General features: G+C 38.8%; 1 long non-coding RNA gene across 1 annotated transcript in view; it reads left to right on the top strand.

The window, feature by feature from the left end:
- Nucleotides 1–1302: 1302 nt before the first annotated feature.
- LOC137166275 (uncharacterized) overlaps nucleotides 1303–14686 on the top strand; it is a 44200-nt gene continuing 30816 nt past the window's right edge. The window contains exon 1 of the long non-coding RNA XR_010923615.1: nucleotides 1303–1362. This is a non-coding gene — a long non-coding RNA (uncharacterized lncRNA). The remainder of the gene's footprint in view (nucleotides 1363–14686) is intronic.

The raw sequence follows: 14686 nt of genomic DNA, 5'->3' as shown, positions 1-14686 counted from the left end.
GTAGTCTTGCCTCTTTACAGAGTAGGTTATCCTTCTGTCCTCTTTGGCAACAGTCTTCATTTATCTTCCTCTTCCCTCTGTCTCATTCCATCTATCTGTTTAATGAAAGAGAAAGTTCTAAACTTCTTTTGTCATGATGGGAGTGAGGGTGACAATATTGGTCAGCAAGGAGTGGTACTGCAGCAATATCAGCTGTACTGGATGTGCTTTTCTGGATGTTTGTTTCAACAAGGTCAGATAGCAGTAATTTGTTACAGTATGAGGATCATGGCAGATTTCTTCTCCAGGACTACAAAGAATCACTCTTTTGTCAATATAAATACATCTTAATGCATTCACTTTCCCTGCAGACTGTATTACACATTTGAGAGTTATTGCACAAAAATCTGCTACTCAACACTCGAAGCTTGTATCTCTAGCTTTATCCTGTGTACACAAAAAACAGCAGAAAAAAACTGGCATTGAATTTTGGTTTATTTTTCGTATTTTACTTCAGCAACATTCCACTGAGCCTGACACGTGGATAATGCAGCATAAATGAATGCAAAAAGCCAATTCGATATCTTCCTTTATTAACTTTTCCACTTTGCTGGCAGAAATTGTTTCTGTCAATATTTTAATTTCAATGGGGCCGAATAAGACGAAAAATGATGGTTGTTAGCAAAATGATAACTGTATCTGAGAGTTAGTCTATAAATATATGCAACTTATTATGCTATGCTATGTAGTTTCTTTTTCATAAAGTCCAGATACTACAGGAAATGCCATAGCAAATATCTTAGATATAATTAATTATATTTCTATCTGTCTAAACTAACAGAGTTGAACAGTATTGTTATGCAGGAACTTAAATGTAAAAGCATGAGAAACACATATGTATCCCCATACTGGTTTAGGTATTGCCCCTGGGGCTCAACACACTGAGATAGGATATTCCTCCTAATTTTGGGTGTGGGTGTGGCAAAGGCAGTGGGGGAGCCCCAAGTTTGTTTCTCTGTTACTTTATTAAATAGTTATTTATTTCACCATTGAAAATAAGATTCCTATTCTTCAAATACTAACATTCATACTTAACTGTATACATGTAAGTAGTCCTCTTGATCTCAGTGAGTCTACTCATCTTCAGAAAGCTAAGCACATGTGCAAGTGTTTGCAGGGTTAGGGCCTTTCACAAGGGGTTGGGCTCAACCTGCCCTGTGCTTAGTTATTCACCTCCCAGTTGTTTAGGCTTGTGATTGGGTCAGGTGATCAGGCAAATTGTTATAAAAGCCCAAGGGCAGTACTACCTGTAAGAAGGAATCTGTTTACTCAGAGAGGTGGGAGATTTTTTCAGGGGAGTCAAGGTTTGTGAGAACCAGAGGGGTAAGTAGTTCTCAATACTTTATTGATTGATGATACCTACAGGGAAGGTGGGGAGAGAGGGGGTAAATCCTCCTTGATGAGGGAATTAAACCTGAGAAAGAGAATGTCTAGAAGGAAGAAGCTTGCACAGGATAAAGTGACTGATTGTTGAAGGAAGTTAATGGTTGTAGTAGCATAGAGGATCAGGCTGGTATTTAGGAGGAGGGTGGGAGGAAGTCCTCTTTCTATTGCCCTGTGGTAATGTAGAAAACAAACTGCTGAGCCCAGAAAGGCTGTAATGGACTGCTGAGTCCAGGTGGGGGCTAGAAAGGAGCTAAAGCCCAGTGAGGGCACACCTTGAACAGGTGTAAATCAAGCATGTAATTGCTGGACATTTGTTTTGCTCTTGTTGGACTTTTTGATGGCTGCTGATTGGCTGGAGATTGGCATATCCAAGAGTAGAGGAATTGAGGCAGTTGCAGGGTCTGTCATCAGATGAGGTGAGATCCTGTTACAGAGCTCTTATGACTAATCTCGGCTCTAACTTAAATATACAAAATATTCATTGCTCCTGCAAACACTCTTGAGTTTTCTTTATTCACTGGAGTACTCCCATTGGTTTCAAAGGTAAATGTCATTGGCTTCAGTGGGACTACTCATATAAATAGAGCTAAGCGTATGTATAAGAATCATGGCCTAAATTAATAAAATATATGAAGTGGGTAGTAGCTGCTCCACAGTTAGAGGCTGAAGCAGTCATCTTTCTGCAAATTCAACCTCTCCCGTGGCCTCCAAAAGAAACAAATCTCATGAAACATCACACAGAGCATCTCATCCTAGCTCTGAATTTTTTCCCTGGGAACTCTGGAGAAAATCAGAAAGGTTTTGAAGTTGCAGTTTTCAAACATTTTCCCTGTCTTTTGACTATTTTGTGTATGTGTGTGAGACTTTTTTCCTAAGTTCTCAATGGCTCAGCTTCCAAATTTCAAATGTTTTGATTTGTTGGCCTTACTGAAAAATGCTTTCTAGTTCTTAGTGGGAGGTAAGTAGGATGAGGATAAAATAAATGAATAGATTGCGATAGGATGTACATACTTTACATAAGGCTGGCAGGGAAAGTAATAATTAGAGGTCCATTAGAATAGATATGTAAAGAAGAGGCCTACAAAGAGCTGTGGGAGGGCATCTAATGGGAGAAGAAGTGCTCATGCTACTCCCATCCCTGTGAGGGAACTGGATCATGAAGTTCCTGGTCCCTGAGCAGGAAACCAGGTGGCAGTTGGAAACCATTTATGTGGGACTAACTTTTTTAAACATAACTTTTTGTAAGTTAAGGACTGTTTGATTTATTTCTGCCCCCCCATACTTCCCCCACTGGATGTAAGTTATCATTTGCTTGTCCTTGTGGTGGTGGGAGGTTTGGGGTTGGGTTGAGGTCAGGTTGAAGTGTATGTGTGTGGGGTTTTGTGTGTGTGTTTGGGGAGGAGACCAGTCCTGACTTGGTACATTGGGCCAAAGTGAGGCATGTTCAGCACAATTTCATGGGTTCCTTAAACTGTCAGGATGCAATCTTTTTCTTCTTTAGTGTCCCTTTATCACACTTGTACAGAGTTGGTTTTGTGTGTACAAATTGACTCCATTGCGCTTTGTATTTAAATACAGACTGGTTGTTAAGGGCACAAGAGACTAGAGAGGAAAGGCAGAGTGATGGGACTCTGTCAGCACTCATGAATTGGGAGCATTTGCACTCTTGTACCACTTTACATTCAAGGATCTTGATGCACTTCATAGATACTAGTTAATTTATCCTTCCAATACCTTTGAGGGATATTACCATTTCCCTCTTGCATATAAAGAAATTGAGTGCCAGAGAGTGAGTTACTCGCCCAGTGTCACACAGGAAGCTTTCAGAAAAGCTGGAAATAAAAACACTGACTCCCAATCCTGTGCTTTAACTAGAAGAGTCTCTGATTCCAGGTAACTTATGGCAATTTCCAAAGTAACTATTTGGATGTCTGAGGTCACGTGTTTATAGGCTTTGTTTTTTGTCACAGAAGTCCTGGACTTTTCGGAGGCTTAGTCTCTCTGGATGCTTTTGAATTCCCTTTGGATGTGGTAGGGTGCCGTGCACCTTTCCTTTTCTCAAGAGTTCAAAACAACTTGGATTTCAAATTGACATTCTATTGCTAGTCTAGTGATATGAGCTTTGTTGTACATCATCTATAATTGAATCAAATAATACAGTAGGTACAGGTATCTATCTTTCATTAAAGAGACTTATCTTTCAAGTATTCCTTTATAAGTTGTACACTTGTTCTGAAACAAGTCATAGATATTTAAGCATTGAGCTATATGACCAAAGAGGTTGGAAAACTTCAGGGACCCTTGATAGGGAAATTATCATTGAACACTTTGGAGAGAGGCTTGACTTGATTAGTTTCTTAGCAGCCTCTGGAGAGCATAATTGCAGGGGCAGAAATCCTTTCATTGCCCAAGATGATGACTTCAAAGATTTATGCGGTTTTTCATTTTCTCTATTTTTTTTTTTTTTTGGTGGCACTACTTATGTGCAACAAGAGATGCATTAATCCTAAGAATAACCAGTCTATTTACTATTGTAATTTGGCTTCCAATGTTTTAAATGTGATAACTCTAAAATGGTTATTGCAAAACTGGCTAAGATTTCAGGTTTTTCTCTTTTAATTACATGAGATACAAAGAGAAGAGCCATTCTGTCCCACTCAAAATTTAGGAATACTATACAGAAATGTGTAATTAAATGAGTACTTCGGCCTGAATCTCTCTACCTATGCATTGTGTGTACTCAGTTTAAATGATTAAAAAGTAGGTTGTAAAATGATACCAAATCTGAATGGTAGAGTGTTACATTCACTTTGCATTGCTGTAGCTGACTACCTAAGGTACATGGAAATGGAAATCAAGCCCTTTGTACATTGTTAGTGTATGCTAAAAAACAATTAGGGAAGTTTTATGACCTATGTTATACAAGAGATCTGACTAGATGATCAGAGTGGCCCCTTCCAGCCTTTAGAATCTATATATATTTCTTAGAAACAGCAAAGCATGAAACTTTGTTTATTTGAAGGAGAAAAACTCTGTATTTTGCTCTTTAAAAACCTACACTTACAATAACACAGAGATGTATATTGTACATACAGGGTTTGGTGCTGTATAGTGCTGAGCACATTGTTTTCACACTAAAGGCAATGGAAGTGGATGGTCCTCAAACCAAGTGGCAGGTCCACTGAACATATCACGGGATCTATCCCTTAATGACTTTTATAAATGGTGCCCACTACCTCATCACAGGATAGCTTGTGTTAAAGAATGAATACAAAAAATACAGGACTAACAAGTTCTGTCTATCATATCCTGCTCCTAAGACTTTTCTCACCTACTCCGAAATGAACTCGCTCTGGTTTTTACTTAAACCTCCGTCACTAAGACCAGATCTACCACAATGACTACCCCCCCTCCCCACCAATCCCTGAACTGAAGCACCTCTTTTGTGTTCTGAACTATGGCGGAGCTGTTCTCCTCATGTACCCTGCCATTGATGTCAGTGGACAGTCTGAATCTCTGCATCAGAATGAGAGGGAGTTATTCCCTCACTGCACTTCACTTGAACCCAAAACAATATTCCCTTCACATAGTCCTTCCTTTTACCTAATTATCAAATCAGAGATCAGATGAAAGTCAATGTTATTCTTGTCCTGTGGAAGGTAAAGGAGAACAGAAAAGGATTTTTCCTCCCACTCCAATGCAGTAAATTATAGATACAACTGATAGTGCTGGGTATCCTTTTTGTATTGTAATATTACCCATATAAATTAGGCTATAAAATACACCCATTTTCGGAAAGAATATAATACCTTAAAATATAGTCATAAACAAAGCTTCCCAGGTAGGACAGTAAAACAGCAATGGTCCATACCAAAGAGGTCACCACAAGTTCTGAAAATATCCATCTGTTCTTTTATGGGATTACTGAAATGGTAGATAAACTTCATTCCTGTCTGGCTGCTGTATTTTAATCATCTCCATGATCTTCTGGGTCAAGGAAAACCCTTGATTTGGACAGATAAACGTGATGAACTTTAAAAAGACGAAGGACTAGCCTTGGAGGTATTCACACTTTGATCCTGATTTGCCAATACAATTAGAGTGTGATGCATCCCCATAAGAGGTGAGAGCAGTCATATCTTACATTATGCTTACAAGAGAGGAAAAACCAATTACCTCTGCTTCAAGGACACTAAGCAAAGCAGAAAGCAACTATGCAAAAATTGAATGGGAGCATAACCATTATCTTCTGAGTGTGCAAGATTCATCAGTATTTATATGGATGAAATTTCACACATCTGACAGATAATCATCCTCTCACATCATATCTTTGGTACTCACTTGGTTTTTCCATTTCTAGCTGCCAATAAAATGCAAAGGAGGGTTCTGCTGTTATCTGCCCATACCTGATATCAAGCACAAAAATTCTACATTAGATGACTCGACAAGATTTCCTTTGCCATTCAGGCACCAGAAGCTTTCTCTATCTTGAAGTAGAGAAAACATGTGATAAGTTTGCAAGTGGAAAAAAAATTGAATATGGTGGTAGTGCATGAGAAGGGGCAAAGAAATTAGGAGAGCTTGCAATCTGTGTCCAGATAAATAGTTATGTTTTGTCTGGATGTTAGATATAAGGTTTGGTTATAAGTAAGGCCCTATTTGAATTGCGGGATGATGTCAAAAAATTGCAGGTGAGTTGTGGACAAGCCATGGAAAATTGCAGAGAAGTAATAATGAACCTTATTATTTTCAGTAATAAAATCCATTATTACTTTTCTGTGATTTTCTGCTGTCAGTCTCCTGTGGTTGAGATCAGGGTCTCCTGCTGTCAGTGGGAACACGGGGCTGAGAGCGGTGGCTTCTGATGTCAAAATTTTGGTGGAAGTCTAATATTGTGGAATCCACAATTTCCACAACATCGCAAGATTAAAACTAATCTATCATATCCTTTAGGACAATAGGTGCTGAATCAGTCTTGCATTGGTTCTGGAGTGGTTCATGTTTGTGAAATATCCTGGTCTTGGTACATTGGTAATTGCTGATAGTTTTATTCGACATATATAGAAGGTATGTAATCACACAGATGTCTAGCCACTTTGATTAACTATCAGCCATTCTGATGTGCTATAAGAGGCGTACAAAAAGTGACAAGTCTCAGTGGGTATCTCATGAAACCAAAACTTATGAAAATGAATGATGAAAGTTTTATATAAAATCAGTACTGGCCATCTGGTTTCCAAAGCGTTAGCAGAAACATTTATTCTAATGACTAAACAACTTTGCTTCTTGTTAGAAAATTCATAAACAGCTACTTGCTAATTTATGATCAGTACACAGCACATACTGTTTCAAAATCTGTAATGGTGGGATGACAGTGCTGTATCTGCAGACTTAATGATCCCATCATTAATTATATAGAAGGTACAAGAACAACAATTAGATCAATGGAGACAAGTCTTAAAACTAACAGAAACTATCATAGCTGATGGATCTGTTTCAGGGGCTAAATGGACTTGTGCTGTAAGTATCTCAGGACTGACATGCTGACAAAACAAAATGGTCTCACATGAAGGAGATTTGGTGACCAGCTTTTATCAGGAGCTATACCACCAACAAATGAAATCAACTGACAGTTCCAGAGTTTGAGGCCTAGAAAAAGTGACTGAAGCACCTTTGTGTTTTTGTCCAGAGTAATCTCCAATATTTGTTAAATGAACCTATATAAATATCTGATTCTGCACTAATGCCTGTTTTTTGCATGCCTAATGCCTACAGGAAAAGTTTCATTAGCAATATCCCACAACCCAGGAATCACTGCAAAAGCTAAAAGATTTCTCCTTTTTTCATAGCCTCAGGGAGCATTTCTTTGTTCGTGAACTGGCTGTGGAGGAAGAAAAAAGGATCCCAGAGAAAAAGGAGAGAGTATAGATAGTAGTACTGTGGGAATCTGCAGCTTCTCAGTAGTTCCTGTCTTCTCTTATTCCACAGTTACAACCAAGTTCTTTCCTCTTTTCTGCCCCCTCTTGTCCCCTCACCAAAAAAAAAAAAAAAAAAAAAAAATGCATATTTTCTTTTGCATCAGCAAGCTTCCATTCATTGTCTAATAGTACTACTAGTCTCACTTGAAGGTGACTATAATAATTCATTCTGCACATGGGGTGAGGAGGGAGAAGGGAGGAAATAAACAGCAACTCAAGATTAACCTGGTATTCCATTCAAGCTTCCCTAACTTCAGAAAAGCTTTTCAACATAATGATGCATGCCATCTTCTAAGTACAACCAGAGTATTTTTATGATGATGATTCATTCCAAAATGTCATAAGTACCATCTAATAAACCATGTACTTGTGCTTCCTAAAAACATATGCTTGGAAACTTCAGAGGATGTGCTTGCAATGCAAGTTTTGTCAGGTTTTTTAATACAATAAAATATCTGTAGGTTCCGTATACAAGCAAATAATTACACAATGGGTACATGCATTATGTTATATGCAATAAAATTGCAGTTACACAGATAATTACAAAACTCTTTAGAAAGTAAATACTAAGGAAAGAGCTTAGGCACTTAATGTTTTCTAGGACAAACTTATTTTTTTTCACCCAAAGACTGGAGAAGAAAAATCTCAAATGCAACTTAAAATGCAGCTTTTTTGACAGCTGCTTAACAATCTTTTCTGGCAAATAAAACACCTACTTTAGATTGACATTCATGTTTTCCATTATAGAATGATCCATTAAAACCACTATAAGCCTCTACTTATAGGGTTGAGGATGATAATAGCAAGGGTATCTCTTTTAACTGCAGTGGAACTTTGTCCCACTAAAATAGCGGAGGGATGCAGGTATTGCATACAATAATACTTTTCTAGGTAAGCACAGTTGAGTAATCAGAGAATACCTACATGTCTAATTATAGACCTGAAGGACTAACTGAATTTCATATGTGAGATGTCTTCTATAATTTTCCACTGTCAAATGTACTTTTTTAGTTATATTTGTGCACAGAGGAAAGCCATCCACTAACTGTTATGTTGAAACCAAATGCAATATTATTGAATGTGGATATGGTGGTGCTGATATTAGGGAGTTTAATAATCATGCCACTTCCATTTGGAACTGAATTTCCATTCACACCTATGTATAGGTGCAGATTCTAGGTAGTTTTACATTAAAGACTGCATGCAGTGACAGTCCTGGCTACTTGCAGTGCAGAATTTAAGGAAAAATGACCATATTTGTGGAAAGCCATATGTAATTTTCCCCCTTTTTCTCCCAGGGATATGTTTTTAAATATTTGCAGATCACCAGGGTGACCATATAGTGATCCATTTAAAGGCTATTTTAAGGATCCCTAGTGCAATCTATCTTTGTAAGAATTTCTAAAATGCCCATCACTGTGGTGCATTGGTGTCTGTGTGAGGTTTTTTTAGTAGAATTGGTCACATTCCGAAGCTTCATACCATTTCAGTAAACTCACTAACAAAGGTATCATTTATCAACAATCTCCCAGTGTAGGAATGAGAGAGATACATGTGCTGGATATGTAATATAAACACTTTCTAAGTTTCACAGGACTCTGAATGGGGAACCCCCCAGGGTGGGTTGGGGGAGAGGAGAGATGGTAGTTCAATTTTCATGTTCATTCAGGGATGGCTTTTGTTGCTGAGCCTGCAAAGAAAGTTGATTTATTATGGTTGTATCCTGAGGCACCAATCGTAACTGGAGGGGCCCATTGTGTTAGGCGTTGTACAATATATATCAAGCTGTGTTCGCTGCCCTGTAGCACTTAAAATCTAAGATGTGATCAGGTCAGATACAGGCATGCATGTTTGAAAACTAGGCTGAATGTTTGGCTCAAAAAAGTTATTTGAGTGTTCTGAAAGCAAAATTGTGTTTCAACCATGACTTTGGAGGAGCTGTAGGGAGAGCTAGGGGACTGGTATATGTTAGCATGTCAGAGGATACAATTTACATCAAAGGAGGTAGGGCTATGCTCATGCTTCTGTCTAACCCCTGTAGTGACTGGAGTCTCCCCATCACAGGCCAGTAGAGACGATAGACCCAGTTTAGCCTCTTGGTTTAGTGTCTAATAGGCATTCAGGCTACTTGTGACACACTGCATCCCCATGTATATCCTCATGGTGTGATTGTGTATCATTCATGTTCACCCTTATAGTGTAATTGTGCATTGTTTAATGCCAAGTATGTCATGTAAGATGTTTTTTGAATGATCATGGCATACTGATCATTTTTGTTATAGTAGTACTTTTGTTGCAATGCGTGCTGCACTTCAGCGATCCTAGCCACTGTAATGGCTCCTACAAGTCAGCAGGTCATTGGAAGTCTACAGAATTTAGAACAAGCCTGAAATTGCTCCAAGGCCTTTACTCCTGCCCCACTGAAGTCAGTGGGAACTTTGCCATCAACTTCAGTGAGCTCAGAATCAGACCCTAAATTACACCAGATTCTAAACTGGCCCAGTTTGAGGCCCAGGAATCAGAGGAACCCAAAGGTTACTTTAAAACCATCTTTGCCCAATCTTCTTGTGTCCTAGGGTAGCTGAGGATTTTCCTATCACCTTCAGTGGTTTTAAATCGGGTAATTCTGGCCAAAAAGTTTAACATGAGCAGGACATAGTTACTTCTTAATAAGAAACTTGGTCCCAAATCTAAACACCTTGCTGTTTCTGCTAAGGACAATAAGGCAAAGTACAGGCCACTTGACCATCTTCTAGGGTTTGTAACAGAAGATGTGTTTGGATTTTTGAAAAAGTCTGCCCCACATGTCTTAAATCTAGATGTTCCTATTAAGTGGGAGAGAAGTTCACTGAGAAGTGAAGGATTCCTAATTGTTATAGCAAAGGCACCATCTTTTAACATCTGCCTGGAAAATGAAAAGCATCTTTTATAAAGAGGAGAAACTCCTCTCCTTTGTGTCACTGATGAAAGAACAACGCCAAGCATCATGATCTGTTTACATTAAAAAGTAAAATGAAAAAACCTGAATTAAAAACAAATGAAAATAGCATAAAGTCCTTAACCGTTAGGCTTTACTCAAGAAGTCCTTATTAGACAGGTTTAAAAAAAAAAAAAGACTGAAAAGGTATTGTTTATGAAATCAGACTTGTGGAATACATTTATTTTCAACCACAGATTTAGGTGGCTTTCATCCCTCCCTCTTGATGCCAGTTTCAAAATAAATATGCTCTGTACCTCTTTGAAGTAGGAATGTCAGGAGAAGGGAAGTTGCTGTTCTCGCTTCAAGAACAGTGATGGGACACAGCTCTTCCCTATCATTTGCCACCTAGTTCATCCCTATAGTCTGGATAGCTCTATTCCAACAGCTTCTGAACATACCACTTTCCATGTGTTTCCCTCCAGAGTAGTTAACTGGCAGATAAGGTGTTAGTGAACTATTAATTTTATGCTTGAGGAAATCTCTTCCTCTCTATGGAACTGGAAGTTCCACTGTCAGTTGATGAAATGCAGTTCTCTGTGCCAAGGGGGTGAGGATTTTGATGAGGGGCTGCTCAAGGATTACACAACTTTATGGGGAGACAAAGCTCATCCATGCGGTAGCTTCCTCTCTGCCAACAGGTAACATCAGTGGAGGAATGTACTGGGAAGGCTGGTGGCAGCACTATGGGTGCTACTTTGCAGAGCCTCCTGTTCTTGCCTCATGTAGGGCTACAGTAGTGATTTGGTTGCAAGTGACCTTTGAGCAGTGGTAGGAAAAGAGTTCTTCTCCCCCCTTCCCTGCTTCTCCCTGTTGTCTAAACCTGAAATTTAGGCGGAGGGCAGAAGATCAGATTTTTTTCTCTTATTTCAGACCTAAATCTTCCAAATGTCATAAAACACTAAAATCTTTTCCATCTACCCATTGCAGATTCTAAGCAGCCACACAAGTATAATTATTTTAAACACATTTTGCAATCAACAAGTAAATGTCTCCGTGGTTTGAGAAGCCGGTTAGGATAATTATAACCTAAACAAGTATTGACTCCTCCTTTGCAGATGCAAAGGTTATATTTTTCCTGTATGCCATTTTCCATAAAAGTCAACACTGTAGTTAGGAAAGAAAAGATGAAGCAAATTCATACCAAAGCTTATCATAACAAATTGAGACTTACTTGAATTCTTCTCACTAATTTTTGGGAGTCCTTCAAGATAAAACTGTGAAAATGACCTTTACTTTTATGCTTTTTTTTTTAAGTGCTAGCTCGGATCATCATTTTCTGCACTATTTATAATCCCTTTTTTATGGGAAAGCTGACCTTTATAAGATGTAGATATGGTCAGAATGCAAATGTATGAGCAGATCTCTTTCACTTACTTGGGGGGAAAAAAGTAATAAACCGATTTAAAAAGAAGGCCCAAGAAAAGAGGTCAAAACATATAATGTAGATCATACTGACCAGCAGTGATTCTGAGAAGCAGACTGCCTTTACTTTGTCACTTTTGTTGAATTCAAATATCAGAAGATAGTACAAAGTAACCCTCTTGGAGGGTGAGGAGAACTCTTACAGGCCTGCTACATGTGTGAATGCTCTGTGCAGCAATTGCTAATATCCTCTTTTACAAAGTAATTAAATAGGAAAACATTCTAAATGTGTCAACATGACTGAAATTGGCCAAAAAACTGTAGATAATGCACATCAAATCACATGCTCACAAAATACACTCTACTTCTGTGATCAGAATCAGGTTTCAGGTGTGTGACGACATTATAGTGACTATCCTTCAAGTCTCTGAAAGAATTGCTTTCTAACTTCCGTAACAACAAAATGAAGTCTAAAAGTAAATGGTGGCTGTTATATAGAACCACGATTTTGTTTGCTTGCCTGTTTTGTTGCTTTTTTTAATATGAAAAGAAAAATTAGTTGCTATTTAAACCCCACTTCTCAATTCTTTTGGAATTTGATGGAAGAATTACTTTTCTTCTGTCTCTAAGCATCCATTTGACACTTCAAAGGGAATTTTTGTTCAGACAAACATCCATAAAACAGTATGCAGAATGCTAGATTGTATCTTCATTATCAGAACTCATTGTGCATGTATTTTTTTCTACTGTGCTATATTTGTGTCTGTTTTGCAAATAAAGACCAGTCACTGTCCTAATTTACTTAGAACCTAACATCTAACTTTATGCATATGAATAGTGCTATTGAGTATTTTCAAGACTGGGGCCCAAGTCAGAGCAAGGGATGGTAAGGGTGAGGTTTATAAGATTAAAAGAACATGTATACTTGTCCTAAGACTAGAAGGATGGTAGAATTATTAACACAGGCATGGAGATGGAGCGAAGGATGCATTTGCAAGGCAGATAAGCAATTTTGGTTTTTTTGCCACAAGCAGTCAAGATGGTGGCCTTATGTGCAGAAAGAGATGTCAGAGAAACTGCTGCAGATGATTTTCCCAGGCATGTGTTTATTAATGGATGTGAGTTGTTTGCTCATTGGGAACAGACTCCTTATAGTAGATTAGATTTCCTGCAGAGTTTCATGTCTTCAGTTTGTACTCCTGCAGGGTCTTCAGAAGACTCAGAGTAGGAGATCATAGCAGAAATGACATAGCCCTCCCTTATTCCAGTGTAGATACACAAGTACCCATGCAGTTTACTGTGTCTGAACTTAAAAATCTTAAGTTCTTTATTTGGTGTGAACTTGAAAAGTTCTATGGCTATTTTGCTGTTTGCTCAAACAGGAGGAATTTGCTCTGATGTCTTCCAACAATTTCCCTCCCCAAACAGTTCTGCTGAGCACTAGCTGTTTGTCTGGTGCCCTCCATGCTGCATACAGCTGTAGTTCACTAGTGTTGTGTACATCTTTTCTGTAGTTCAAGTGCTTTGTAATGAAACACAATACAAATCAAAATGTTATAATATTAATGGAGTGTGAGAATGAAGTGTATTGCTGTGATGCCTCCTTTGTATTTTAATCTGGCATTAAGTTGTTATATGTTCCATGATCTGTTGTAGGTGACCACAGTCTCACATTCAAGACTCTCAAGACCATGGAACATATAACAATTCAATGCCTGATTCACGAATACAAAGGAGGCATCACAGCAATACACTCTGCTACTCCAGATGCAGCTATCTGGCTTAACAATCTAAATGTAAAATTATAGTTGTTGCTCTACATTTACATCTTCTATATGAAGGCTGAATAAAGACAAGCTTATTGTACCAGTCTCCTTAACTGCTGGGGAGAAAGATGAGTAATATAAACTGAATATTGTATCTAAGGCACTACATAATTTTTCATTTTAAAATGCTTTAAAAAGCAGTTCTTTTATTTGCTTTTCCCATTTTTAGTGTCTATGCTTTTTTCAATAATATCTAGGTTTTGTATAGTGCTTTTATTCATAGACTGTCAGTATCATTCTCATTTTAGAGATGGAGAAACTGTGAAGCAACTTACCCAAGGTCACATAGCAGATCAAGGGCAGAACTAGGACTAGAACTAAAGTCTCCTGAGTCCTAGTCCTCTAAGCCACATTGCCTCCCAGTGATGGTAAGAGCAGTAATAACCATGGAGTGAACAATTTCCTTTTGTTTCAGCCCCAGTCCTGTATTGAGCTATATGCAGTGAGATCCTTCCATGTTGGCAGGGACCAATGACTTCAGTCAGACATTACAGTGCAGGATCAGGATCTTAGGCTATGTCTACTCTGCAGAGTGAAGTCGACTTAGTTAAAATCGACTTTCACTCACCAATTTTCAAAAGTCGCTGGAGCATGTCCCCGCCAGGCTCATGCGTCCACATTCACCATCCTTGTGTCGACATTCAAAGCAGTACACTGTGGGTTGCTATCCCTCAGTGCAACTAGCCGTGAGGCCTGTTGGGATGAGTTTCATCGTCCCATGATGCAGTGCTCCTTCCCCCTCTCTTCTTGCCCCAAACAAACAGGAAACCAGCTTTCGCACCATTTTTTTATGCCGTTCACGCGCCATTGCTGCGGAGACATGGAGCCAGCTCAACTCTGCACTATTATTGTGAGCATCACAAATACATTGCAGCTTATCCTTGAGTATTTTCAAAGGAGAGTAAGAACCCAAAGCACAGCCAACTGTGATGCCACTGAGGCTGCCCTGCTACAAGACATCGAGCAGAACAATTCTCGATTGCTGCAGGCCATAATGCATCATCTGCAGTCTGTGGAGCGCCGGATCTGGTCCCAAGAAACAAGCACACTGGTGGGACCGCATTGTTATGTAGCTGTGGGATGATTACCAGTGGCTACAGAACTTTCATATGCAA

Source organism: Emydura macquarii, unplaced genomic scaffold, assembly GCF_026122565.2.
Source record: "Emydura macquarii macquarii isolate MOO-44397 ecotype Brisbane River unplaced genomic scaffold, CSIRO-AGI_Emac_v2 contig_2825, whole genome shotgun sequence".
Lineage (NCBI taxonomy): Eukaryota > Metazoa > Chordata > Testudines > Chelidae > Emydura > Emydura macquarii.
This window is presented reverse-complemented; position numbering and strand designations above follow the sequence as displayed.